Source organism: Rattus norvegicus, chromosome 18 (genome assembly GCF_036323735.1).
Source record: "Rattus norvegicus strain BN/NHsdMcwi chromosome 18, GRCr8, whole genome shotgun sequence".
Classification (NCBI taxonomy): Eukaryota; Metazoa; Chordata; class Mammalia; order Rodentia; family Muridae; genus Rattus; species Rattus norvegicus.
In genome coordinates, this window is record NC_086036.1 from 68405050 (window position 1) to 68432225 (window position 27176).

The following is a 27176-nucleotide window of genomic DNA, read 5'->3' on the forward strand; positions in this document are numbered from 1 at the left end:
CCCAAGTGGAAACCAACTATTTTATAACCTCAATAACTACACAAACGAGAGACTAAAGAAGAGGTTAGGCTTTCTTGGAGTTTGTTTATACAGTGGTTCACACTGAAGATTTCCATATATTGAACCATCCCTGCATCCCTGGGATGAAGCCTACTTGATCATGATGGATGATCATTTTGATGTGTTCTTGGATTCAGTTGCAAGAATTTTATTGAGTATTTTTGGGTCGATATTCATAACGGAAATTGGGATGAAATTCTCTTTCTTTGTTGGGTCTTTGTGTGATTTAGGTATAAGCATAATTGTGGCTTCATAGAAGGAATTGGATAGTGTTTCTTCTGTTTCTATTTTGTGGAATAGTTTGGACAGTAATGGTATTAGGCATTCTATGAAGGTCTGATAGAATTCTGCACTATACTCATCTAGTCCTGGGCTTTCTTTTTCTTTTTCTTTTCCTTCCTTTTTCTTTTCTTTTCTTTTCTTCTTCTTCTTCTTTTTTTTTTTTGGTTGAGAGATTTTTCATCTTTTAATGACTGTTTCTATTTCTTTAGGAGTTACAAGACGATGGTCTATCTGATCCTGATTTAACTTTGGTACCTGGTATCTGTCTAAAAAATTGTCCATGTCAACCAGATTTTCCAGTTTTGTTGAGTATAGGCTTTTGTAGTAGGATCTGATGATATTTTAATTTCCTCAGATTCTGTTGTTATATTTCTGATTTTGTTAATTTGGATATACTCTCTGTGCCTTCTGGTTAGTCTGACTAAGAGTTTATCTGTCTTGTTGATTTTCTCAAAGAACCAGCTCCTGGTTTTGTTGATTCTTTGTATAGTTCTTTTTGTTTCTACTTAGTTAATTTCAGCCCTGAGTTTGACATTTCTTGCCATCTACTACTTTTGGGTTTATTTGCTTCCTTTTGGTTCCACAGAAAATTGGACATAATTGGACATAGTACTACCTGAGGACCCAGCTATATCATTTCTGGGCTCCAAAAGATGCTCCAAAATATAACAAGAACACATGTTCCATTATGTTCATAGCAGCCTTATTTACAATAGCCAGAAGCTGAAAGAACCCAGATGTCCTTCAGCAGAGGAATGGATAAAGAAAATGTGGTACATTTACATAGTGGAGTACTAGTCAGCTATTAAAACAACGAGTTCATGAAATTCTTAGGCGAATGGATGGAAGCAGAAAATATCATCCTGAGTGAGGTATCCCAATCACGGAAAAACACACACTGTATGCACCCACTGATAACTGGATATTAGCCCAAAAGCTCGGATTGCCCACGATAGAATCCACAGACCACATGAAGAACAACAAGGACAACCAAAGTGTGGATGTTTCACTCCTTCTTTAGAATTAGGAACAAAAATATTCATAGGAGGAGATATGGAGACAAAATTTGGCGCAGAGACTGAAGGAAAGGCCATCCAGAGTCTGCCCCACATGGGGATCCAGCCCATATACAGCCACCAAACCGGACAGTATTGTTGATGCCAAGAAGTTCAAGGTGACAGAGCCTGATATAGCTGTCTCCTGAGAGGCTCTGCTAGAGCATGACATATACAGAGGCGAATGCTCACAGCCAACCACTGAACTGAGGACAGGGACCCCAATGGAGGCGTTAGAGAAAGGAGTGAAGGAGCTGAAGGGGTTTGCAACCCCCACAAGAACAACACCAACCAACAAGACGCTCTAGAGCTCTGAGGGCTTAAACCACCAACCAAAGAGTACACATGGACAGACCCATGGCTCAAGCTGCATATGTAGCAGAGGATGGCCTTGTTGGGCACCAGTGGGAGGAGAGGCCCTTGCTCCTGTGAAGACTTGATGCCCCTGTAGGGGAATGCCAGGACAGAGCGGCAGGTGTGGGTGAGTGGGTGCAGAAGCACCCTCATAGAAATAGGTGAGGGGGAATGTGATAGGGGTTTCCAGAGGGGAAACAGGAAAAGGTGATAACATTTGAAATGTTAATATTATAAAATATCTAATTCATAAAAGTGAAGGTTATATAGCCACAAAATATTCTTTCTAGAAGCAATGAGTTGCTTTTTTAAGTAACTATAAGCAAATTATCTTTCTTTTTTATTGGTTATTTTATTTATTTACATTTCAAATATTATCCCCCTTCCCAGTTTTACAAATGCGACACAAAGACATGGAATCTTTCACTGTTTATCATGTTCCTAAATGTTAAAAAATTTCAGTGTCTCAAACCAAAAAATGTCTTGCATCATTCTATCCTACCATATCCCTATTCATATTCATGTAAAGAAAAGGCAAAATAAATACTAGAATCTATACATGATACAATAACCAGGATCATGTCAGAATTATTATTCACTCTCTCTTATTACTAAAATGAGAGTAGCATTCAAAGTCTCACAAATCTTCATCTTACAAATCCTTGGGTCAATTTCTCAGACTTCATCTGAGTAATTGGATAGAAAGGCTGTTGTAGTTATTTGCTTTCTTAAATACCTAGATACCTAGAATATCCCTAAATACCTAAAACGCATACAGTGGTTATTTTGGGGAGTCACTAGGCTTCTGATTTGAAAGTTTTGAGGATATTTAAATCTGTGGTACAGAAATGCTTGCTCCTGTGGTAATTTTCATATGTCAACCTGTCAAGTGATAGGTATGATTTTTAGAAAAGTTGAAGGAATTTTTTTAAACCTACTAACAAAGTTAGAGGATTTGAACTTTATGTCTATTGAGACATGAAGGATCCTTTTGTTTGTCCAGTTAAGCTACCCTAGGAGACAGAAGACATTTGGGGGGTTTGCACCATGCCCTTCATTCTTCCTCTGTTTGTCTCATCAGTAGCATTGTTAGCTGTAGCCAACAGAAAAACTTATCACAGTGACAACACATATACAGGAAATGTTTGTCTCATGGGGAAAAGGGGAGCACGGCATGGTAAGGTAGTTTTGCATGCTTGTTTTATGTAAGTAAGCTTTCGGCTTTAACACCAGAATTCCTGTTCTCATTACCTTATCTTCCTGGTGTCATGCTGTATAATCTCAGGCACTGATCAGTTATTGCTGTTAAATGGTGAGAAAAAAGCAAAATACATCCAGAGGAATGGAGAAAGGAACTGACAAAGTCCAGAGGGGTCTCTCTCTCTTTTAAAGGTATCCTGGGAAAATCAGCCTCTCAATTTATCCCCATATTTTGTTAGTCCAACCAGGAAATTTGGTTTCAACAGAGCCTGAGAAGCACCTGACTATCCTAAGCATCAAACAAATCCTATTTTTGCTAGTCTGGAAAATAGAAACTTACTACTCAACTTAGTACAATAGACTACATTAGACAGGATTCCTGCAGAGAATATCACCTTACCTAGGCCTGTAAGGAAAGCACAGTCTTAGAAGCTATCCTTAATAATTTTCCTTCACATGAATATCTCTTCTCCTGTTTTCTCCCATACAATACATTCACAGAATATTAAAGACATATAAAAACCAAAGCAGTCACGTGTTGCAATTCATACATACAACTCATACGCATTATCTGCTCTCGACTTGTATCACAAATTGGTCCTCCTCATCTTCTAAGATCTCAAGAAGCCCATCTATGTCAACTAGCACTGGCTGAAATCTTCACCCTCAAATTGTATTTCATCTATCTGTCTGTCCATCCACGCATCTACCATGCATTCATCCATGCATCTAAGCACTCATGCATATGTGTATACACCCACCCATCCATCAATAAATTCATCTATCCATCCATCTGCCTCTATGTTTATATGGGCACACATGTGTGTAGACCACTGTCCAGTGTTAGATGTTTGCTGTTTTTCATGAGCAATTCATCTTGAAACTACATCTTTCACTGTGTTCTATAACTTGCTAGGTAAAATAGGTCACTGAATCCCAGGAATGTGTCTTTTATCAACTTCCTAGCACTGGGGGATTACAACATTTGCCACTAGTACCACTTTGATTTTTTTACAAGTGTTTTGGGTACTGAACTCAGATGTTTATGCTTATGAAGAAAGGACTTATTAACTGAGGAGTCTCTCATTCTGGAGATACTTATGAATGTTATAAGCATCATATTTAAATGTTCTTATATTTTAAAATAGATACATAGAGAGTCAAAGAATAGAAATTGTTAAAATCATATTTGTATTTGTCAATACTGTTTTAAGTTTCTGAAAATAATTGTTCAGTAACTAAAACAAAATAAAGTAAAAGGAAAGTAAATAGACATGTTAACACAAGAAGTTAATACTGCATTCTCAAGAGTATGAAATAAAAAGGAATTCTCAAATTCCAACAGACAACACCAACATACTTATTTGAGTGTCTCCTTCGATATATAAATCTGATTTTCTTTACATATATCATAAGGACCATAGGGGACATCGAGTGTCAGCATCTCTTAGTGTCTCCTAACTTTAGAGTAACTGGTTTGTAGCAGCCATAATGGCACATGGTTATACTCCTAGGACTTGGAGGAGAAAGGTCAAAAGACACTGAGTTCAAAGTCAGGCTTGGCTATATATTAAGACGTTTTCTCAAAACCAGAAAAGTAATTTAAGTGTGCTACAACGGTACGTTGTTTTCCCATTATAAAATGATATAAGGAGCTAAATGCACGAAAGTAGTTTATGGTTTGATGATTTGTGTTCCACTTACAAATTTCTGTGCATTCTGCCTTTGATCTTTATCATCTATATTAAAGTTCTATTCCACCATGCAAGGAAGGGAACAAATGTTACAAGAGGCTTTAATAGCATTTAGAAATGAAAGAAAGAAATCTGACTGCTCATTTGATTCATGGTTCTTTCTCCCACAATGCTCATCCTTGTCCCATTGGTAAACAATGTACGTAAAAGGACTTACGTGTGATTTGAGAAAATGGTGTTTTGGTTTGTTTGTTTGCTTATTCCAAGTTAGAAATATGTCGCTATTGGAGAAAATACATTTTCGGGTTTAATGATGTGGCTAAAAGCTCTAGGCAGTAAATTTGCAAATAGAATGAGGTTTCGACTCTATACTTGATATGTGCCAGAATAGGTGAAATTCATCATGTCGATTGCCAAGATGCAAACCAAGGAGACACAATTATTTGTGATTGATTTATTGAACTCAGAGCAGATCACATTTTTGTAACCATCACTGAAGATCAACTACTTCTTGAACAAAAGATCCTGGAATCATATAAACACTCATTCTGGTACTTTAAACTTCAAACTATCTATAATTTGGATTTTTATAAAAGAAAATAGTCTTTCAGCACATCATCTGCCACTGTAATTCATTTTGTAAGATTCCTTCATAAATATGGGCCCTTAACTGTTCTGATAGGTAACAAAACAAAGCAAGCAAACAAAAACAAATTGTGTAGAATCTTAGGTTTTGCTGTGCTCACTTTGCCATAAAATAGATAAGAAACATATAACACCAGTATATAGTTTGATATCACTACCATGTCAAATGGAAAGTGAGGAAAGCTGGCATCTGTGGCACATTGAAGATACTTGCCAATGGATCCTTGAGGCCTTGAGAAGCTAGCTTCTTTCCTTCTTAGAAGGGAGAACAGAATACTCACTGGAAGAAATACAGGGACAAAGAGTGGAGCAGGACCTGCAGAAAGGATCATCCAGAGACTGCCCCACCTGGAGATCAATCCCATATGCAGCCACCAAACCCAGTCACTATTGCTGATGCCAAGATGTGCTTGCTGACAGGAGCCAGATCTGGGTGTCTCCTGAGAGGCTATGCCAGAGCCCTATTGACACAGATGAGGGTGTTTGCAGCTAACCATTGGACTGAGCATGGGGACCCCAATGGAGGAGTTAGAGAAAAGACTGAAAGAGCTGAAGGAGTTTGCAAGCCCATAGGAAGAACAAAAATATCAACCAACCAGACCTCACCACAGCTCCCAGGGACTAAACCACCAACCAATAAGAACACATGGAGGGACCCATGGCTCTAGCCACATATGTAGCAGAGGATGGCATTGTCCACCATCAATAGGAGGAAATGCCCTTGGTCCTGTGAAGGCTGGGTTTCCCAGTGTAAGATAATGCCAGGGCATTGACGTGGGAGTGGGAATATGGGAGGGGGAGAATCCTCATAGAAGAAGGGGAAAGGGGAAGGGCATACATAAATTTTCCAAGAAAAAATAAATTAAAACAAGGAAGAAAATGAGAAAAAAAGAAATGATGGAGAGAAAAAGGTTATTAAAGACTAATGAAATTCAAAGAAATTGGCCATTGGGAACAAAGGTTTCAATGAGGTCTGTTAATAAATTAAAAATAAAAAAGGGAACTCCAACAAATTCTCCTTAGTGGGTACTGGGGTATTAGATTCTTAGCTATTTTCAAGTGTGTTGGAATTCATTCTCTTATATAAAATTCGAGATAAGACAGGGACGTGACTACTTACTAAGAACATGCATAAAAGTCTTCAAATGTGGTTTTCATGGGTAGTATGAATTTCAAAGTTGTTATAGATAGTAGGATGGACAGGAAAGGACAAAAGGCTTCACCCGGACAAAGCTTCTTAACAACTTAAAATGGATTTGGAGGTGGGGACCTCAAATGGCCATAAACCTATCAGATAAACAATAGTATAGCTAGGTAATACATATGAACACAGAAGGTAGAGTTGTGTCATAGCTTAATAAAATATGGTCTAAAAGCAACTGATAATCTTTAAGATCATCTGCAGATATCACTGTACCTGTGATGTGAGAATGTCAGTGTCATTTTTGCAGAAGTACAGTAAAAAGGACCATGACACGCCATTGCATAGAAATAAACACTGCAGTCTTCTGAGTGTTTCTGGGGTCTTTGTCAAGTGTACACTCGTGCACCATAGTTACATAAAAGGAACCCTGAGAAGAAGTCATATAGGATTTTATTCAATGGATAGTGAAGGTGTCTAACCAGTGCTCTGTAGGAGGACATAACCTTTGTTAAACTAGAAAAATCAGCCCCTTAATAGTATGGTGTGAAGCTATTTAACTATCCCTAAGTCGGTCAGTATCTCTGTCCATTAACGCCTGAAAGACCCCCTACAGACTATCTTCCAGTCCTGAGTGTGACCTTTTCCTGTTTTTAATTTGGATATCTAACTTTTGAGCTAAAAGTAAAACCCTGTGGAAATATTAATTGAAAGAATTCATCGACGACTTTCCAAAATCAATGAATTTATAGATCAGGCATTTCTATGCCAGACATAGCACATAACCTTCACCGCAAGGATAGTGGTGTGTGTCCGGTAGCGAATAAGAAGGAGCAACCACACCATTGGCAGAACACTCTTCAGGTTGCCCTGAAGTAGCAACCAATTAATAGGTTAGAAAGACTGCCCAGCCTCAGGAACAACTGATGACTGTCCTCGCTTACGACAAGGCTTAGCAAATTTTACCCTCTAGTCGCATGTGTTCTCAGTCTGCAATGACTGGGTAGTTTTGAAGCCACGCCTTGAGGTCAGGAGGTGTACCTGGGCTGTAGCTACTATGCCAAGCTTTTGGTTATATCCTATATCCTTGCATCTTTCTGTCTTAACGCTCTGTGCAAGGTACTTCTTCTTTTTTTTTGTTTTTTTGTTTGTTTTTTTTTATTATTATTAACTTGAGTATTTCTTATACACATTTCGAGTGTTATTCCCTTTCCCAGTTTCCGGGCAAACATCCCCCTCCCCCCTCCCCTTTCTTATCGGTGTTCCCCTCCCCACCCTCCCCCCATTGTCCCCCTCCCCCCAACAGTCTAGTTCACTGGGGGTTCAGTCTTAGCAGAACCCAGGGCTTCCCCTTCCACTGGTGCTCTTACTAGGATATTCATTGCTACCTATGAGGTCAGAGTCCAGGGTCAGTCCATGTATAGTCTTTAGGTAGTGGCTTAGTCCCTGGAAGCTCTGGTTGCTTGGCATTGTTGTACATATGGGGTCTCGAGGTACTTCTTCTAATGAATCTCAATGCTCGTCCGAACCTCAACCTACTACACAGCTGAGCATGGCGAGCGTTGCTCCTTAGCCATCTCATGGTTCACACTCTGGTACTTCACTCTGCACACATGGTTTTCCGCGTATTGTTTCTATCTAATCCCTTAGTGATGCGCTGGCCGATTCAATCTAGATATTCAAGTCCAAGCTTCTAGTATTTTGAAATAGTTTTTGCATGTCTGTGAGGAATCAGGGAGAGGATTTGAGAGTTAATGCTACTTTTCCTATAAAGTTCGCATCAGCCTTTTTTCAATCATTCTGGGAACGGAGAAACAGCTCCGAACCATCTGCTCCCCCCTGAGTTCATCCTCCAGGATTTTAGCTTCACTCACTTGGATTTTCTTTGTATCCATTTCCCCTTGTGTCTACCGTGCTATGATCTATCCACTGGTTTTCAGATGTTTCTTAAAGATCTATTACATTTTGTTGATGTAGTAGGGGTGCAAATCCTTATGAATGCTCTCCTTACCTGATATGGATCCTGGGGTCAGACTTGTGTGGTCAGGCTTGAGGGCAAATGCCAGTATGTACCAAGCCATTGAATCAGCCCTGGGTCCTGGTTTTTACAGAGCGCTTTTATTGTTCACCGTACCTTCTTTTAGTTTCGGTAAGACTTTCTATTTTATCTTTTCATAAATAAATAAAATGGAGACACAGTCCACCGTTGGAAATTTTAATGCTGTATAGAGAGTGAGCCAATGTAAGCATGTTTGCTCAAATCCTCTTTCCTAGTTCCCTGTGCAGTGGTAGGATTTTTTTTCCCAGTGGCTGTGCGACTCTGAATTGCAAACTTTTCCCCCTTTAGCGCTTTCTACATCTCGCTCCACTAGCTTCTGAATAAGAAGAGTTTCTAATGAAAATCTTCTACACATCTGATTATTTTTTATTTAGTTAGTTATTTCCAAGTCACTGCATTATGGCGTTTAGTGCATTAGAAACTAAATTATGGGATCCACTCCATAGTAAATCGGTTACCACAGTGATGCATGTCAGTGCTTTTTTTGTTTGTATGATGAGTGCAACTAACATCTCCTGTAGCATACACCTCCCATAAAGCGTGCTGTCATTGTTCCCATTCATGGTGTGGATTAAATTCTAGGATTTGTTCATCCAACTTGTATGCTACTTTAAAGTTTTTGACCTATGTCCCATTCTCCATGCCCTGTTAACCACTCTATTTTTTTTAATATTGGAATCATTTTTTTGTTAATTTTTTTCTTTTCCTCCACACAAATCCCTGTATATTAATCTCACCACGTGCTCTCTTTCAAATGGAAAGCCTCTCTTTTCCTTGTTATTATGTGCATATATGTCCATACACGTACCCTCTTAACTATAACCTGCTCAGTCTGTATGTTACTTGAATAGATATTCTCAGAACTGACCATTCGATGTTCTGTAACCAGATGTGGTCTTCTCTAAGGAAGATTATTTCTCCCATTTCAGTATCCTTCAGTTGCTTGTGGTCTGTTCTAAGGTTCGGGCCTCATGGCTTTTCCCCACCCACTGTGATTAGGCCACTGGTGCCTTCACTGTGGATCGTATGTTTAGCAGTCCTGCTGGTGAAGCTTTATTGGTGTTGCTTGTGACATTTCCAGGAGAAACAATCTCAGGGCAAACTCTCAGATCATCTGGCCCTTACAGAATTTGCTTATAGTAAATATAGTCTTTATCCCTCCTTAAGGAAACATCTTCTTGCAACAGAGATTACTGTAGAACACTAAGACGAATCAAATTGTAGAATTGTGAAGTCCTCTTCCATTGAATAACTTTGTGTTTAATATCTCTGTATTTTATTGGTTCCTCTTTGTTTAATGTTAGTTTTTGTTGCTGTTGTTGTTTGTTTGTTCAAGTTTAGGACTTTTCCTTATATTTATTTTTAGTAACTTTGAATATATTTTATACCTATTTTATACCTATACCTATACAGTGGTACAAATGTTCTTGGAGTGTTAAATTTTCGTATATCAAGTTTATTAAAAGACATTATCTCTTCTACTCTTTTGATACTGTTCATTCCTTCTAAATCTCCAATCATGCAGGCCTGAGTATTTGTACTTCTGAGGTCATTATCTCTAGGTACCTCTCTGATGCTTTTGTCTTGCTCTCTCTTTTTTCCTGTTTTATTTACATTTTAAACAAATTTCTTTGCTCAATCCTCATATTCTTTGTTACCAATGTTGGTTATTACATATTAGCAACTCCTATTTTACTTTTTTAGTCCTATGTCTGCCCTGACTTTCCTTTATACATTTAAATTAGATTTTTCCACATATTAATTATAAGAATTTTTACTCTCTGACCTCCCCCTCTCTCTGACCTCTGTCTCATTCCCCCAATCCCTCCTCCATGAATTCCCTGCTCTCTCTCTCTCTCTCTCTCTCTCTCTCTCTCTCTCTCTCTCTCTCTCTGCCACCTTCCCTCTACTCCCTTCTCAACCCCCTTCCCGTGACCCCAAATAAACTCTAATCTATACTAAAAAAATTGTAATTTTTTATACCATTATCCAATAATTCTAACATCAGAAATATCTCTTAAGTGTAGTCTACTTATTGCAAGGATTCCTATAATTTTGGTTTAATGTTTTACAAAATGTATAGCAGTTCAAATACTGAAGCAAATATTATTTTTCCTGAAACTAGGGTATCGCATATTCTATTTAAGATTGATTGTGTGAATGAAATAGGTAGCTTAAGTTCTCTTTCAGTTCACAACAGCTTGCAACTTCCTTTTCAGTGGGTTTGTGTCACACAAGAGCTCTGAAATGGCAGAATACCGTACCCAATGTTAGCGTGTCGTCTTCAGCTCCCTGAGAACATGCAACACTACAGGAATTTCTTCCCTTGCTTTTGCTCTTCCTTTGGGTTTATACTTCTGGTGACAGCTATGTAGCTATAGATTTCTAGTAAGCATATGGCATGACTCTTATGGTCAAATAAAATTTCACTCAACACTTTTGTGCCTGTGTCTAAAGACAGGGAAGCTCTAAGTCATTACCAATAATAGCAAGCCTTTGCTATTTCTTCAGCTTGAGTGTGCTTCTCATTCTTTTCCTTGTGTGAATACTAGACTTGATCTCAAAAAATTTCTCCTTTCTTCAAGAATAAGAAATCTATTTTCTCTATCCTTCATCCAGAAATTGTTAATATGTGCTGGGGTCCACAGTGTGGAGGATCTGCCACTCTCAGTTCAATTCGCAAAGACTTAGTTCTAAGAGGAGATATGTAGAGGAAAGGAGGAGGTGTTTTGTATCTGTTCCTCACTAACCAACACCATTTCTTGTGCTCCAGACAGAAATGTTCTCCTATAACCTCTGTACTCAATAGGAGCTCTAGATACAAGCTTGCAGAGAAATGCACATTTCTCTTGTATCTGGGCTCACAGTGATTCAAAAACTACCTAGACTCTTCATTTAAGGTGCAGCTAATTGAGTTAATTTCTTCCCAAATTACATGGCTTGAAATAACTCTTTCGGGGCTAAAGAAGAAATGGCCCAGAATTAAGAGCAAACACTAATTTTGCAGAGGCCTAGAGTACAGGTCTTTGGGAGGCCCATAACCACCTGTAACCCCAACTCTAAGAGATCTAAAACTCTCTTCTAGCCTTGATGAGCATCTGAGCACACACATACACACACACACACACACACACACACATTCAAATAATTAAAATTAAACATATTTTAAAGACCTTTTTTCTTACTTTTATACAAAAGGGAAACAGTCTTTTAACTCAGTGTCTTCTGGTAAAACTTGTAACTGAAATTTCTACTTCACAAACTCAACAATATAAAAGGTTCAAATAAAGTTAGGATTTTATACTTCACCCAGGAGTTTTAAAATCATTGTTCATATAAGAGCATTGTCTTCTTATTTTCCTACTTCTTTCTTTCTTCTTTCTTTACTTCTTCCTTCCTTCCTTCCTTCTTTCCTTCCTTCCTTCCTCCCTTCCTTTATTTCTTTCATTATGTTATCTTGACCAGAAATGGGCAACTTTAAATGCTATCATTGTGGCAAATTGTGGCATCAAATTTAAATCCAAAATGGACCTCAAAGTTAGATTAGTGAAATGCTTTGATTTCTGAACCATACAAGAATCAACTTCCTGTCAGCAGGAAGTGTTAGATTAACACTTAGGGAAAAAAGTAATAAAATAGAAAACCCTTAGTAATTAATGTACTTCTCATTGGCCACCCCAGGTCACTGGTTAGCTGTGTCTATCAAGCTTTTCCATCCCGACTATACCATCTGAATTATGCAGAGCGAATTAATCATCCACTCTTAAAAAGACACAGATTCAGTCTCATGTCATGACTCCGGATGGAACTATGTCTCCTATTTGCAATACTTTTGCTCCATTCTCTGTTGTGTTACACGTTCTACGAACCCCAAATTTTATTAAAGTGGTTTGCCCATGCTCATAAAACAACCAAGAGTTCATTATGAAGAACTTTAATAGCTGGATGTGACAGGTGATTTACCAACATTATCCAACATTTACAGATACGCACACACAAAAATGGAGGTGGATACTGTCAACATAGCAGCAGTCAATGATACTTAATTCAGGTCTCATGAGTCTAGTCTCATTAATTTACAAAATCAATCTACTATACTACTTTAAAGACTACTCAAGGTCAGTCAATACTTTCTTTTAACATCAATGTAATATTTAAAGACAAATTCATATTTGGTATTTCATGCTATGGGAAGCTAAGGAAAGAGGAGGGAACATACCATCACAACTTCCTTTGTCTCACAGTGAGTCTCCACTAATTGTTTCATTACTCCTGATCTATAAATGCCCCAAGTTAGAAAAGTAATATCACACAATGACATAGATTTTTGGTGGATATGTGTCTAGCATATATAACTATATAGATAGACACATTGTAAAAAATGTTAAGTATCACACGATACAGTTTCGGATTCTATTCTATTCTATTCAGTATAGAAGTCAAGGTATTTATCTCTCGGGGTCTTAAAGAAGGAAAGAAAAGCAGTGTTTTTATAAATATCTATTTAGAGCATACCAATCACAATACACACAGTTTATGGCATAGTTAATCCTTTTACACAATTTTCATAATACCTCTGCTTTATTTAACTATTTTAAAACTCAAACACCATATATAGGTATGTATCTGTACATATCAATTATCCATTAATTATATATATATAGCATAAAATTTAAGTTTTTCTAGTTATTTATTGAAGAATATAATGATAATCTCTGAGCAAGATAAATGAAGGGTGACAGAAAGTATTTTAACTTCCTTTCCAGGTAAGTCATACACAAACAACAAGAACAAAAAAAAAATAGAAACAAACAAAACAAAACAGAGAAAACCAAACCAAGCACTTGTCTACATTACCATAGATTATCTCATACTTTGTCAAATATGGGCTAACAGAACAAGACAAAGGAAGCAAAGTAACAAAATCACCCCCATTTTTGTTTACTAAATTTAACTAGAACAAATTACTGGAAATGTTTATAATTATGGCTTTAAATTAACTATTCAATTGGGGACTAACCAGACTCACCATACTGTAAATCCTTAGATAATTAGAAAAATTATAAATTGCCAGTCCTGTGATTGAAGTAGACACTTAGAAGGCCATAGGGTAGCCCTGATCAATAAAGAGATGAAAATTTAAATACAGGAAGATATTAACATTGTGAGTGGGTATTATCAAACATATGCTGAAGTGATATTTACATTTTTTCATGCTGGTTGACTTTCACCCACCAACCCCCTCCCAGAAATACAACCTCAGTCTTTGCCCCAGCCCCCAGGGCAGTCAGCAGTGGTTGGGGACCATGTAAGAGAGAATGGGGGACAAGAGACGCAAAGAAAGAGGCCAAGACAAGAGTCCGATCAAGGTGACAAATTTTATTTTTTTCCCAAGACTGAATTTATACCCTAGCAGGGGTAACAGGGGTGGGGGTTGGGGAGACAGGTATGCAAGCCGAGGACACTGTGCTCTCCTGGTCAGGCAATTGGCTGACATCAACAGGATGTTGGTTTCTCAGAAAGGTCACAAGTTTGTCATATCATTAGGCAACCTGACCACCAGATTTGCAATAGCCTTCTGAAGCTGGCTGGGATTTTCCATCATCCTGACCTCTTAATGAACCCAGGCATATTTAACTCTAACTATAATATGGCCATCAACAATGGAGGGTTTTAAGGGCATAGCTCCCAACAAGTCTTGAGGCTAAATTTACTTCCATTTCTTGACATAATTTTAGTTTTTATTTCCCCTTGAATAAAATCTTCTGTCTGTGCTTTCCCTCCTTTTGGTGACTCTCCAAGCATTTAGCAGTCAGTCTTGATCCTTAAAAGAAGGAAAACTATGCCCTTTACAATAGTCACAAATAACATAAAATACCATCTTGTAACTCTAACCAAGTAAGTGAAAGATCTATATGACAAGAACTTCAAGTCTCTGAAGAAAGAAATTGAAGATCTGAGAAGATGGAAAGATCTCCCATGCTCATGGATTGACAGGATTAATATTGTAAAAATGGCCATCTTGCCAAAAGCAATCTACAGATTCAATGCAATCCCCATCAAAATTCCAACTCAGTTCTTCATAGAATTAGAAAGAGCTATTTGCAAATTCATTTGGAATAACAAAAAACTCAGGATAGTAAAAACTATCTTCAACGATAAAAGAACTTCTGGGGGGAATCACCATCCCTGACCTCAAGTTGTATTACAGAGCAATAGTGATAAGAAAAAAGAAAGAAAGAAAGAAAAAAATCTGTATGGTATTGGTACAAAGACAGGTAGGTAGATCTGTGGAATAGAATTGAAGGCCCAGAAATGAACCCACACACCTATGGTCACTTGATCTTTTGACAAAGGAGCTAAAACCATCCAGTGGAAAAAAGAGCATTTTCAACAAATGGTGCTAGTTCAACTGGAAGGTCAGCATGTAGAAGAATGCCAATTTATCCATTCTTATACCCTGTACAAAGCTCACGTCCAAGTGGATCAAGGACCTCCACATCAAACCAGATACACTCAAAGTAAAAGAAGAAAAAGTGGGGATGAGACTTAAACACATGGGCATGGGGGAAATTTTCCTGAACAGAACACCAATGGCTTATGCTCTAAGAGCAAGTATCGACAATAAAAGGCTACTGAGGTTGTATCATTCTTTACATTTTAAGTTTTCAAGTATTGTATTGGATAGTTCTTTTCAAATCTGAATAAGCAAGTGCTCAAAAGTGTACATTTTGGTGAAAAATAACCTCAGTAGTAATTGTATTCCTTTGCCTCCTTTGTTGTGTCTTGTCAGCACACATTTGAAAGAGAATGAGATAATCTATGGTAATGTGCATCTCAGAAAAGTGTTTGGTTTGGTTTTCTCTGTTTTTTTGTTTTGTAAAAGGATTGTAGAGAGGGTAACAGGATAGCAAAAACAGAATATAGTTTTAGAAGGTGTTAAGCCAGGAATACAGGAGGGGATTGTTTGCTAACTGAGGACAGGTTTTGAAATGTCCATCCACTGAGCTAGTCAAGGCATAACAAAATTAATTGGTGTGTGTGTGTGTGTGTGTGTGTGTGTGTGTGTGTGTGTGTGTGTGTGTGACTCAGAAGTCCAGAGGGCTCCTGGGCAGGTGCCAAGACTTTCGAGTGACTGCTGGGAGCTCAGAGTGGGTTAACTAATACCAGCTACATCTTACCTCTTTTATTAACTTCATCTATGATCACCCAGCCTTCTCAAACTCTTCCAACAGCTTATATAATATAGAAGAGTCAGCCATACTACTTAGTAGCTAAGAACGTGTTATCTATAATTAATTAATAATTGTTTCATAAACATTATTCTTGGAACATGAAAATGTGCGCACCCAATGAAAATGACTTAACTTTATACCACTCATATATGCACTGCAACTGTGGACTTGCACTGACGCGATAATAGGCTTTTAGTATTTGCTTAGTTTGTGTGTGTTCACTATGTCTGTCAGCTACTGTTTAGCATCCACTGACCCTACTTACTACAATTTAATTAATTATGCTTTCCTTCACACCTTCTTATCTACATGTCTCCATTGTACTTCTGGCTCCTCGGATGATGAATAGTTTTTAACACATGTCCCATGCTCCTTAATTTTCCCTTTTGATATATCCTTTCTTTTCTCTTAGCTAATATCGCCTCTTTGAGCTGAGAACACATCGTCATATTATAAACCTTCTATATATCTCTTGATTGAACAATGATCCTTTTTTTTTTTGGACAATGATCCTTTTAAAAGAACAAAGATTGGGAGTACTAATTTTCTATCTGTTCCAAAAATTAGCTTTATCTTCATATCGTAATTAGCATAAACTTAGTTGATGGATAAGTGATAAAAATATATGAATTTCAAAAGTAAATACAGTTGGAATAACTTGAAAGTATCATGCTTTCTAAAAGTGTGGGTATAGTACATTCAGCCCAGGTGACATTGTAGAAAAATGGGATGGAAAACTGTAAGAACCAGGGAGCAGGACATTTGCTATAAGGTAATGTTTTCTAGAGGTGACAGGAAACTTAAGTCCAGGAATTCTCTTGGTTGCCTAAACAAGACCCAAGGAATAAAGTCATTTGACACGCTGATGGGATACAGGGATTCTTGTGAGGTTTTCACTCTAGAGAACAAGGTACAGCCAGTTAGTTACGGCTAAAAGAATGAGTCTTCTCAAGGAATGAGCCCCTCATAGGTTTTCCAGTAGCTTATACACATGTGAGCAACAGGAAATGAGTCAGCAGATTCTGTAGCAGTAATATTAAAGAATAAAAGGTCATAAAAATGTTGCTCTAAGAATAAACTTGACTTCAAGTAATTTATGGAAAGAAAAGCATTATCTACTGATGTCTTATACTTAAGTAATATGACTTTAGTTGAAGTTTCAAATTCTTTCCTTATCAAAACTATAAGCAGAAAACTAAAACCAGCAAAATAGGTTAATTTCCATTTTTGTTCCTCAGCTCTGTTTGGGAACACTGTAAGTGTCTGTTCAGGAGATGTGTAAAGAAAAAAAGACTCAGATTTCAGTAAAGTAGAATGCATTAAGAGAAGCAAAGAGCTAGGTCCAGTACACATTAGCTCACCACGTGCTTATTTCCATGTCTTGAAACAAAAGGTTAACACAAGAAATTTTCAAGTCCATGCTTTTATGCAGAATCAATCTTGTACTTAGAAAATGGGTGATATTTCTAATCTAATAGAAGTAATTCTCCCCCCTCTCTGTCTCTCTCTCTCTCCTTCCACACTTCTTCCCTCCGTTTCAGAACTGATGTATTTATCAAATTGATATTTATTCGTAAGCCTGACTGTAATTCCAATTGGCAAAATTTGAATTTTCATGAGAACTGAGGATTTATATTTTCCAGGAAGAGGATGCTATAGAGAGGAGAGCAATAGGCTGGCTTGTAGGAGGGACAAAGTTCAAAAGTAAAGTCTAAGCTAGAGGCCGGAGTAAGTATTGGATACCTCACAGTAGTGTCAAGAATTCCTTTGTCCACTGAACTGGCTCAAATGACCTCCTTTATTACAACTGAAAGAAAGGCTATTTCACCATTTATCTTGAAATTTAAAATACAGTACAGAACTCTTAAAACAGTAGTACAGAGACCACTGGCTCTATTGTCTCTATAACTAGGACCCAAAAGTTTCAGAAGTTAGGCCCATTCTCTTTAGGGAAGCCTTGAATCATGTACAGTAATACCACAACAAAACACCAAAGGAATGTTCTTCACCCCTTCTCTCCCATAACTCTTCCTCTCTTCTTCTGCTTCTCCCTCTTACTTTCTCTGGAACTCTGCCTCTGAATGCCCTCTTTGTCCTCAAATCGAAAGAATATTTCTTTGAATAACCACACCCCCACTCATATATCTCTGCGTGTTGTATGTGCCCTTAGATGTAGGCACACAACTTGAGAGCATTCACATAACCTGCTCAGCTAAGCCATGTGCTTCTGTTTTCTCTCCTCAAACCCCAATGACTTTGCCCTTTTGGGAAATCATCAGAGTTGATCTTGTTTACTCTGGAAACTCATTATCGCTGCTTCTTTAATATCAATATGTCTTTATGAGTATTTTCATAGATCCCAGCCAGCCCAAGTACAAAACAGCCTTCACCTTTGCCACCATGTTTGATGTTTGTTTTGAAGTAAGCCCAGAAAAGTGTAGTTAATCGCTAATTGTTCAAAGCTATGCTGTATATCCCTTTCCTGAGACATACTTAAAATAGAATGCCTGAAATCAAGTTCAATAAACACCTAAGCAGATTTCTGTCTTCTACCCAGGGTGAAGAAAGCAAAAATAAGCAACAATAACATCTGCCAACATCACATCAAAACAAAACACCAGACAATCTGCAAATTGACAGTTGTTTTTGATTCCGTCAGAGAGCTGAAGCCAAGCTAACAGCTACCCCAAAATGTAAGGATTCTTTAAGGAGAGGAAGCATGAGATCACATACTCACTCAGAGCAGACACTGTTGTACACTGCCTGCACTGACAAGGACAAATCAGTTTAAATTTTAAACAAACAGGTTAAGTCAGTATGTGGACTAGTGTGATAATATATACTTTGGTAACAAATGCAAGAGCAATTTGTAACTGCAGAAGAGTCCCTCATCCACATATATATGGATAGTTCAGAAGTTTGTTTTGGAGAAGCTCACGAAAAGCAAGAAGGTATCTTGATGCAGTACCCAATATGGAGAAGGTATAGAGTCAGGGACCTTCCAGCTCTACGGGAAAAAAAAATTGCTCTTGCCATTCTAGGAAAGTCAGCAAATCCTGTCATCATAGGTCTCAAGTGAAGAATCCCAAAGACTGGGAAAGTAAATAGCTAAAAAGATATTCCACTGAGGGAATACGATATACATTTGTCAGCACGAATGGGAAGGTTACTAGCTGTCTCCACTAGAAATCTTGGACAAAACCTTAGGAATAAGGGTCCTAGGAGCTTCAAACAAAGAGCTAATTATTACTTTTTTGTTTGTTTGAGTGCTTCTGTACTGTTTACATTTCGTGAGCATGGCACAAACCTTGAGTCATTCAGGAAGAGAAAACCTTAGATAGGGATTTCCTTGATTAATGATTGATGTGGGAGGATCCAGTACATTATGGGCTGTGCCAAACCTGGACAGGTAGCGTTCTGTTTAATGAAAAAAAAAAAGTAATCTGAGCAAGCCATGGGGAGCAAGCTTACTAGCAGCATCCCGCCATGGTCTGTTCTTCAGTACCTGCCTTCAGTTTCCTGTCCTGTGCTGTTTATGTTCACATAAAATAGACTAGGGTTGTAGTGTGATGGATAAATATAAGTCAAGTAAACCTTTTGATTTTCAAGTTGATCTCGATCAAAGTGCTAGTCAGCAATAGAAAGTAAACTAGATCAGTTTCTATCTTGTCCTAGTGCTAACCTTGGTTCCCATTACCATTTCCGATACCTAGACATATTCTTCTTTCCCTTTTGTAGATCTAGTTTTTATAAAAACACATTCTTATTTTTCTCCTAGTCATGGTATAAGATTAAGCTTTCTTTTTTATTTTTTTTTTTTGACTTTTTGAATGGCTGCCAATGTATGCGGTCTAGACAATCCTTTTACTCCAGGGCTTTGAGGAGAGACAATAAATAGAAAAGGGGGGAAAATATTAGAGGATTAAAAATTCAACAGCCCTCAGCACATGGCTGTGTATTTTCTTCTGTGAGCCTTCTTCTAAGTCTATTTTTTTCTTTTAATATTAGGTTAGTTAGAATTCGAAAAGAAGATAACTACATAGGGGGAAATCTCTGCTCCACAATTGTTCCATTTGCCTTGGTCCTTAGGTGGCAGATTTAGAAACGCAGGGCTAAAGAGAATGGATACTGCATTCTATCTGGCTGATGGATGTGATTTCCCTGCCAGTGTCCTGGGATTCTATTTGCAAAGACCAGAGCAGGGCACCAGCCTTTCTGCCTTCCTCTAATCGTCTACATGTGTCCTACCTTGCAGCTTACTTTGTGCTTGTTGGAAGAGACTCCTGGGTTCTGTTGTAATTTTTTTTTAAAAAAAACTGCGTGCTTCTTTTAATCTGTCCTTCCATCACCCGCCTTTCCATTCTGCGAGCCACTGAGGGATTTTTCAGGAACCAAGCGGGACATTGCTCCACACTCACTGTATTACATTAATAAGGACAATGACATTTCCAGATCCCCACAGTAATGAAAAAGAAGAAAGGAAAAGAGAGATAATTATGGTTATATTAAATGCATTCAGCTTTCCTCTGTTTAATCCCCCAAAATATCCTAAGCATTCAGAGCCCAAGAGACTGCTTTCAAAGTCATTTAAGAAAAAGGCCGACATAGAGGAAAACAACCAAAGGGTTACATCCCTCGGGAACTCTGTACCCCACTGGTTTCATCATGCTGACTAGGCTTAGGAGGGAATTTTGGTTGAGTCTATTTTCTTTTTTCTTCCTACTGGTTGTGGAGTCAGTGTTCCCTGAATGGGCAGTAACATCCCTTTGAGGAACACAGTGACTTCTTTTTTCCCCCCTACAGTTGGTATCATAGGTTTTAGGTGATAACCAAGATCCCCCTCCCCTCTTGCTCCATGCTTCATTTATCAGCAAAATTTTAACACCTCCATATACAACAATGTTTGCTTTCCTAATGCCAGCTTATTAGAAATGAGGGAGACTCTTCCAGAATAAACCAAACACAAGTTAAGAAGAGGTGCCTAGACAGTTTCGGTTTGGTTATAATCTGCTGACCCTACACTGTAGCACAATTTATGGATCAGGATAAAACTTAGGAAGGCAGGTGCCGAGGTGAGCGGTGACCATCTTCTCAGAGCCCAGGCTTAGTCATAACATTTCTCAAAACAACTGTATAAGTGAGTACATAGACTTAGACCAGAGTAGAATTTTCTACCCCTATTCATTAGTAAATCTGCCCCTCCAAAGTAACCTTCTATTACTCATAACCTCGTAGGTTATGAGTAATCTAGACATATATGTGCTCTTTTGTCCCATTCACTATGGTTACATGACAAGGAAAAGCAAGTTAACACTGAGCTGGAAACTCCCTCCTTGCTGGCTTACATTCATAGAGCTGGAAGGTGTTACACAGACTGTTAGGGAAAAAAAATTCATCTACAGTCTCACACAGCTATAGATCAAATATGCTACAATATCAATCCACCAAGCAAAATATGCACTCAGAGGCAATAATGGTATTACAGTTTTGGTGATAATGAGCTCTCTGTGATTGGGTGGGAGGCCTATTCCAGGGAAAGGAATACAGATAAACCTGGCCAACTTTATAGCTATGGAAAACATAGCCCTGTTTTGCTAAGTGATCATGTTATCAAACTGTCTTCTAATATTTATTGTTTTTAGGATTTTTCTTTGTCATTGACTCAGTGAATATCTACACCAGAATAAAGTTGCCCTTTGAGGCCAAAGGCATCAGCTACTCCTAGATCCAAAGTTACAGGTGGTTCTGGGCTACTGTGATTTCATTCTGGGGAAAATTATCAATAAGATTAGTATAAACACTTAACTTCAGGTCACCAAGTAGTTGGGTTTATACGTTAGACCAGTGCTGTTCTCAACTTTGGACAGAAAAGCTCCTTTTTTTTTTTTGCAAAGTATAGTGTTTAATACAAAAGCAACATATCTGAAGGTGCCATGAAGAAATTTCTGCTGAATATCCAGTCCTTAATGAGACACCTATATCCTTTCCTTTCCCCAAAGCCCAAGGGACATCAAGGAATAAGTGGAGGAAAGTTGGAAAGAATTAAAGATGGGAGGTGTACTCCAAAACACTACCATCCAAATGTTGCATGGCCATTCCTGTCATGACGCTACAGTAGCAATGGAAATCTGCAAAGTACTGAGTCCCTCAGCATTCCATCAAGGGTGGTCCTTCAACATTCCATCGTGGGTAGAGGAAGTGTATGATGTGTCACCCCTTCTGAGAACTCATTGAATATGTAGGCTTACTGGAAGGAAGAGCTTTGTCGTCTTTAATAGTGTAAGCACTGGGAAACTAGTCGGAAAAAGGAATCATAGAGAAAGGAAGATAGTTAGCACAGGGAAAACACATATACATAGACATAGGGAATTACATATATGTATGAAAATGCCAAGCGTGAAGAAGAAATTGCCAAGTACAAAATAGGAATTTCCAGGATAGTGACTCTTGGAAGCTATTTTTATTTGTTTGTTTGTTTGTTTGTTTGTTTATATTCTGAACATAGGAAGAGTTTTAGTGTGGAATTTCAAGTTCTCTTTTATTTATTTATTTATATTTATTTACAATCCAGTCGTTGTTACTTCCTCCCAGTCCCCTCTTCCACAAATTTCCACTCCATTCCTCCTTCCTCTGTCCCCAAGAGAATACTCACCACCACCAGGTCCCCCCTCCCCAGGGCCTCAAGTCTCTTGAGGGCTCTGTGCATGTTCTGCCACCGAGGTCAGACAAGGCGGTCCTCTCCTATATATGTGTTGGGAACCTCCGACTAGCTCCTTTATGCTGCCTGTTTGGGATGCAGTGTCTGGGAGTTTCCAGGGGTCCAGGTGAGTTGAGACTGCTAATCTTCCTATGGGGTCTTCCTCCTCATCTGATTCTTCTATCCTTCCCATAATTCAACCATAAGGGTCCTGTCTTCAGTCCAATGATTGAGAGTAAGTATGTGCATCCGTCTCAGTCAGCTGCTGGTAGAGGCGCTCAGAGGACAGATATGCTAGGCTTTTGTCTGTAAGCACATCGAGGCATCAGTAATAGTGTCAGGCCTTGGTGTCTTCCCAAGAGGTAGATCCCCAGTTGGGCTGGTTAATGGCTTCAATTTATAAACAGGATTGTTTCCTGAAGCAAATTTTTCAAACTACAGAACTCTGAAGAATTACTGATCCATTTTGTAAGCAAAACAACACAAAGAACAGATCCGTAAAATGTTAGTGTTCTAAAATTCTCCACTTCCATAATTTAAAAAATGTTCACACATTACTTTCCGTATATGAATCCATTTGTTTGTTTGCTTGTTTGTTTGTTTGTTTGTTGAGAGTATCTTTGTATGGAATGTTTACATGGAAATTTCTTCTCCAATATTCCCAGCAGACATCTGGCGGACATTTTTTTCCAACCTCAACTCAAAAGACCTGAGTTCATGAAGCAGCAATTTTTTTTGAAAGATCTAGTTCTCTTTATGAACAACTATTGCTGCAAAAGCTTTTCTACAAAAAAGACCCCCAAAAAAGAAAAGAAAGCTATTTGACTATTGTTTTCTTGTGATGTGTGCACAAACCTAGATAGATGCACAAGAAAAATATCATTATTTTTCTATATTACCAAAGTCTCTAATGTCACCAAATTTTCCTCTGGCTGACTCTTCAAACCCATTCAAGACATACCTTTCCTGTAATGATGTTCTCTCTTTGTCTCTAAGATTTCAGAGCCTTCTCACAAACTCATCTGTTTTAGTGTCTTGCCGATTGTACAGATGTATAGATTTGAATTCAAAACCTCACATATAATCAGGTCCATACAGTTTGTGCCCTCTCGACATGACAAGCACATCGCACACCACAATGATTCCATAGTCACCCAATGTATTCAGATAAAGCTGAATGAATGCATAGACTTCTGTGAGCCATGGAGTACAAAAATGAATAGAGACTTTTGGCAATTGTTTAATTTGTTCATGTAGTAGAAACTCATACACATGTACACCAAAATAGATAGAACTATTTATTACATATCAAAAGATGATAGTTTTAATTTTTTATTTTGAAATATTAAAATGTATTAATAAGAGATAGTCACTATCCCCCAAACCTTTTTCTGTAACTAATAATTTTTCATTTGTTTTAACAAAGTCTTGTTGATGTACATATATGATGAGTGTGATCTCTCTAGGAAATGAGTCGATGCTTATATGGTTACAAGCATTGATGAGAGCTGGATAGTTAGCCAGAAAGCCATCCTAGACATAGCGATACTGCAGGTGTGTCTGAAAAGGTGACATAATTTGGCCACAAAGAACCAGAGTATGGCACTAGAGAGTTGACTCAGCAGTTAAGAGCTCTGGATGCTCTTCAGAGGTCCTGAGTTCAATCCCAGGAACCACCCTGGTGGCTCAGAACCATCTGTCATGGGATCTGATGCCCTCTTCTGGTGTGTCTGAAGACAGTGACAGTTACTCATTTACACAAAGTCAATAAGTAAATCTTTTTTTTTTAATTGTTAAAAAAAAAAGAATCAGAGGAGAAAGTTTCATCAGGAGCCAAAAGCATAAAGGTAGCCAAGATAGGACATGTCGGGTGAAGAAAGATGATTGGAAGCAAGGAATAATCTAGAGAGGGAAGGGGCAAGTCTACATTCCTTTGCTTGATCTTAAAAGGATCTTTCTACTAAGAAAGCTGTGTCAAATAAAGATTATCATTACAGACAGAGCATGGACCAGTCATGGCTCTCCAGAGATAATTTTATGAGGCAGCATGAAAAATGGCTGAGATAGAAGGAAGATTAGCTACAAGGTTTCAACAAGAGTCCAGAAATACATTTTTGTGTATACACACAGGCACACATATAAATAGCAATGGGTAGCTTATAAAACTACAGGCTTAAATGTAGCTCACCACAGTTCTAATAAAGACCTGCAAAATCTCCACTAACACTTACCTACCAGGTTGGGGAGTCATCAGCGAAGAAAGCCCAGGTAAGAGTTGCGATAATCTCGGTTCATTTTATTTATTTATTTCACTTTTTTTTATTGTGAGAGTTTGTTCCTATACAGTTCAAAACTTATTCATTGAAACTTTTATGCATTTATACAATGTATTTTGATCATATCCACTCATTGTTATCTACCCAAAACCAGCCCCCATACCCTCTAACCCTCTCTTCCAATTTTATTTATTTGTTTTGTTTTATTTATTTGTTTTTGTTGTCACTGATGACTTATTGAACTTAATTCATGATGCCCATGTTTACACAGATTTGGGGACATTCACTGAAGCATGAGTATCTAATTCTTTGTACCCAAAGAAGACTGTCGTTCCCTCTCTCAGCAAACCGTCCAAAGCCAATAGCTCTTCTCTCACTTGTGTTGGGATTTTTGACTGGCTTGTTATTGCACAGGTGCTTGCATGGTTAACAGTAGATGATGTGACTTAACATGAGCAACAGCCATGTTATGTCCTCGAGTTCGCATTTTATAGCTCTCCTCCTCCTCGTCTATGTCTTACCTTCATTTTGCCCGCTCTTTCAATGGCATTTGCTGAGCCTTGGATGCAGAGTTACAGACAATTCATCCAAGGCTGAATTCATCCGAGGCTGAGCTCTTACAATTACTTGTACTTGACACTCTGCATTAACCTTTTATGCACAGCCCAAAGTGGATTCTTCACCGAAGTCGCGAGCAGTACAGATATATTGGTATAAGTATAAAATATTAAAAAAGCGGTTTCACACCTTCAGTATTTCACATACGAGCCACTGTAGGTTCCTCTTAGGGCCTGTGCTGTCCGCAGTCATAAACTTTTGACCAAGTTTTCAGTACGAGGCATGAAATTCTTCGCATGCAGTTGAGCTCATGTACAAGATGAGAGTGGATTGTTGCCTTCATTATTATCATGGCACTATTTCACCAGTGGGTACCTCTTACCAGGTACGATAACCTTATTCCATGCAGGACCCAGTGCTGGGTAAAATCACTGGTGTTTTTTCTCTCCCATTAGCCTATACAGCAATTTCTGGCACTGTTCAGTCTAAACAATAGGGGGAGTATTCTGGACAGTTGAGGTTGATTTCTTTATGACAAGAGACTGTCACTGAAAACATCACTCAGTTTCACCATTTAGTTAGGGTGGGCAACCATGAGCAGTAACAATAGTTTATCATGTTTGGAGTCCTTCACTGCCCTCCCTGGTGGATAATTAATAAGGAAACATCCCATACCTAGCCCAGTTATTTTCATTTAATGAAGCATGTATTCAGAGAGCAATGCAGTATTGTCTTCTTATGTCAGGTACATCTGTTCAAACTATATATACATGCATGCATGCTAACAAATTAGTGGAATTTCATTAGACTTCTTCATGTATTCTCAGATTTGATTAAGGCAATCTCTGTCCTCTGCCCTCTCCTATCTTTGTAACCCCACCCACATGTACCTTTACATTTTTCATTTGCTTCTTACATAAATGCACAAGAGACAAATAATTCAAACCTTTTCAGTACTAGGATTGTATAAAGCATCTTCCATTTCTACTGAATTTATATCCTTCAGCAGTTGTTGCACCTGTGTTCAGAAGGCTGGTGAATTATGCAAATCACCAAGATCTTCAAAACAATGTCCTATTATAGTAAGATGTTTGGGAACATTATATTTTTTCTGTAACTCAACTTTTATAAAGAATCTAGCATATTCAAAGTCATAGAAGTTGAAGGAACTGCAGCTTTTTAGGTATCAAGGAATAAGAAATTGGAAAAATTAGTATCTTAAATTGAATAAAGATTCAAGTTTTGTAAGAGAAGTTGTTGGATGTACCCCATAGGACAATGTCTCTAGTGACTATTGCTGGATGAATGTATGTGGATATGTGCACTTAAAAGTTTACTATGGTAATAAGAATATTGTGATACCCCTTACTGAAACAGAATTATCAATAACCTAGTGTATGCAGTACATTTCCTCCATTGTAAGGTATTGAGAGGGGTCAAATTGAAAGGATCTCAGAACCCAACAAGAAGAAATGGTAACTGCTTCCTAGGATAAACAATTATTAGTCACAGCTATACTCTCTACATAGATAAGTGGTTTAATTTTATGTAATTATATTATAATCTCAAAAGTAAAAAAAATAAACATTGGGTATACAGATTCAATGACATTTTTCAGAGAAAGCCTATGAGTTTAAGAGGCAAATATTTTTTAAAAATACAGTATTCTGCCATGTCTAATGTGTATGTACACAAAATTCTAAAATGTTCAGATAACAGAGGAGGCAAAATAAGAAAAAATAAAGTTTGAATTGTTCATCTTATTTAGGTGGGCAATTATATCTTATCTATTGGATCAGAGGTTATTGTGTTGTGTGTTCTTTCATGTGGTGATTTAAGTCCAAGAGGGCATGTGGTGGCTGGAGACACCAGGCCGTCACAGAATTGGGATGTATATTTCTGGCATGGTGGCAACTAACC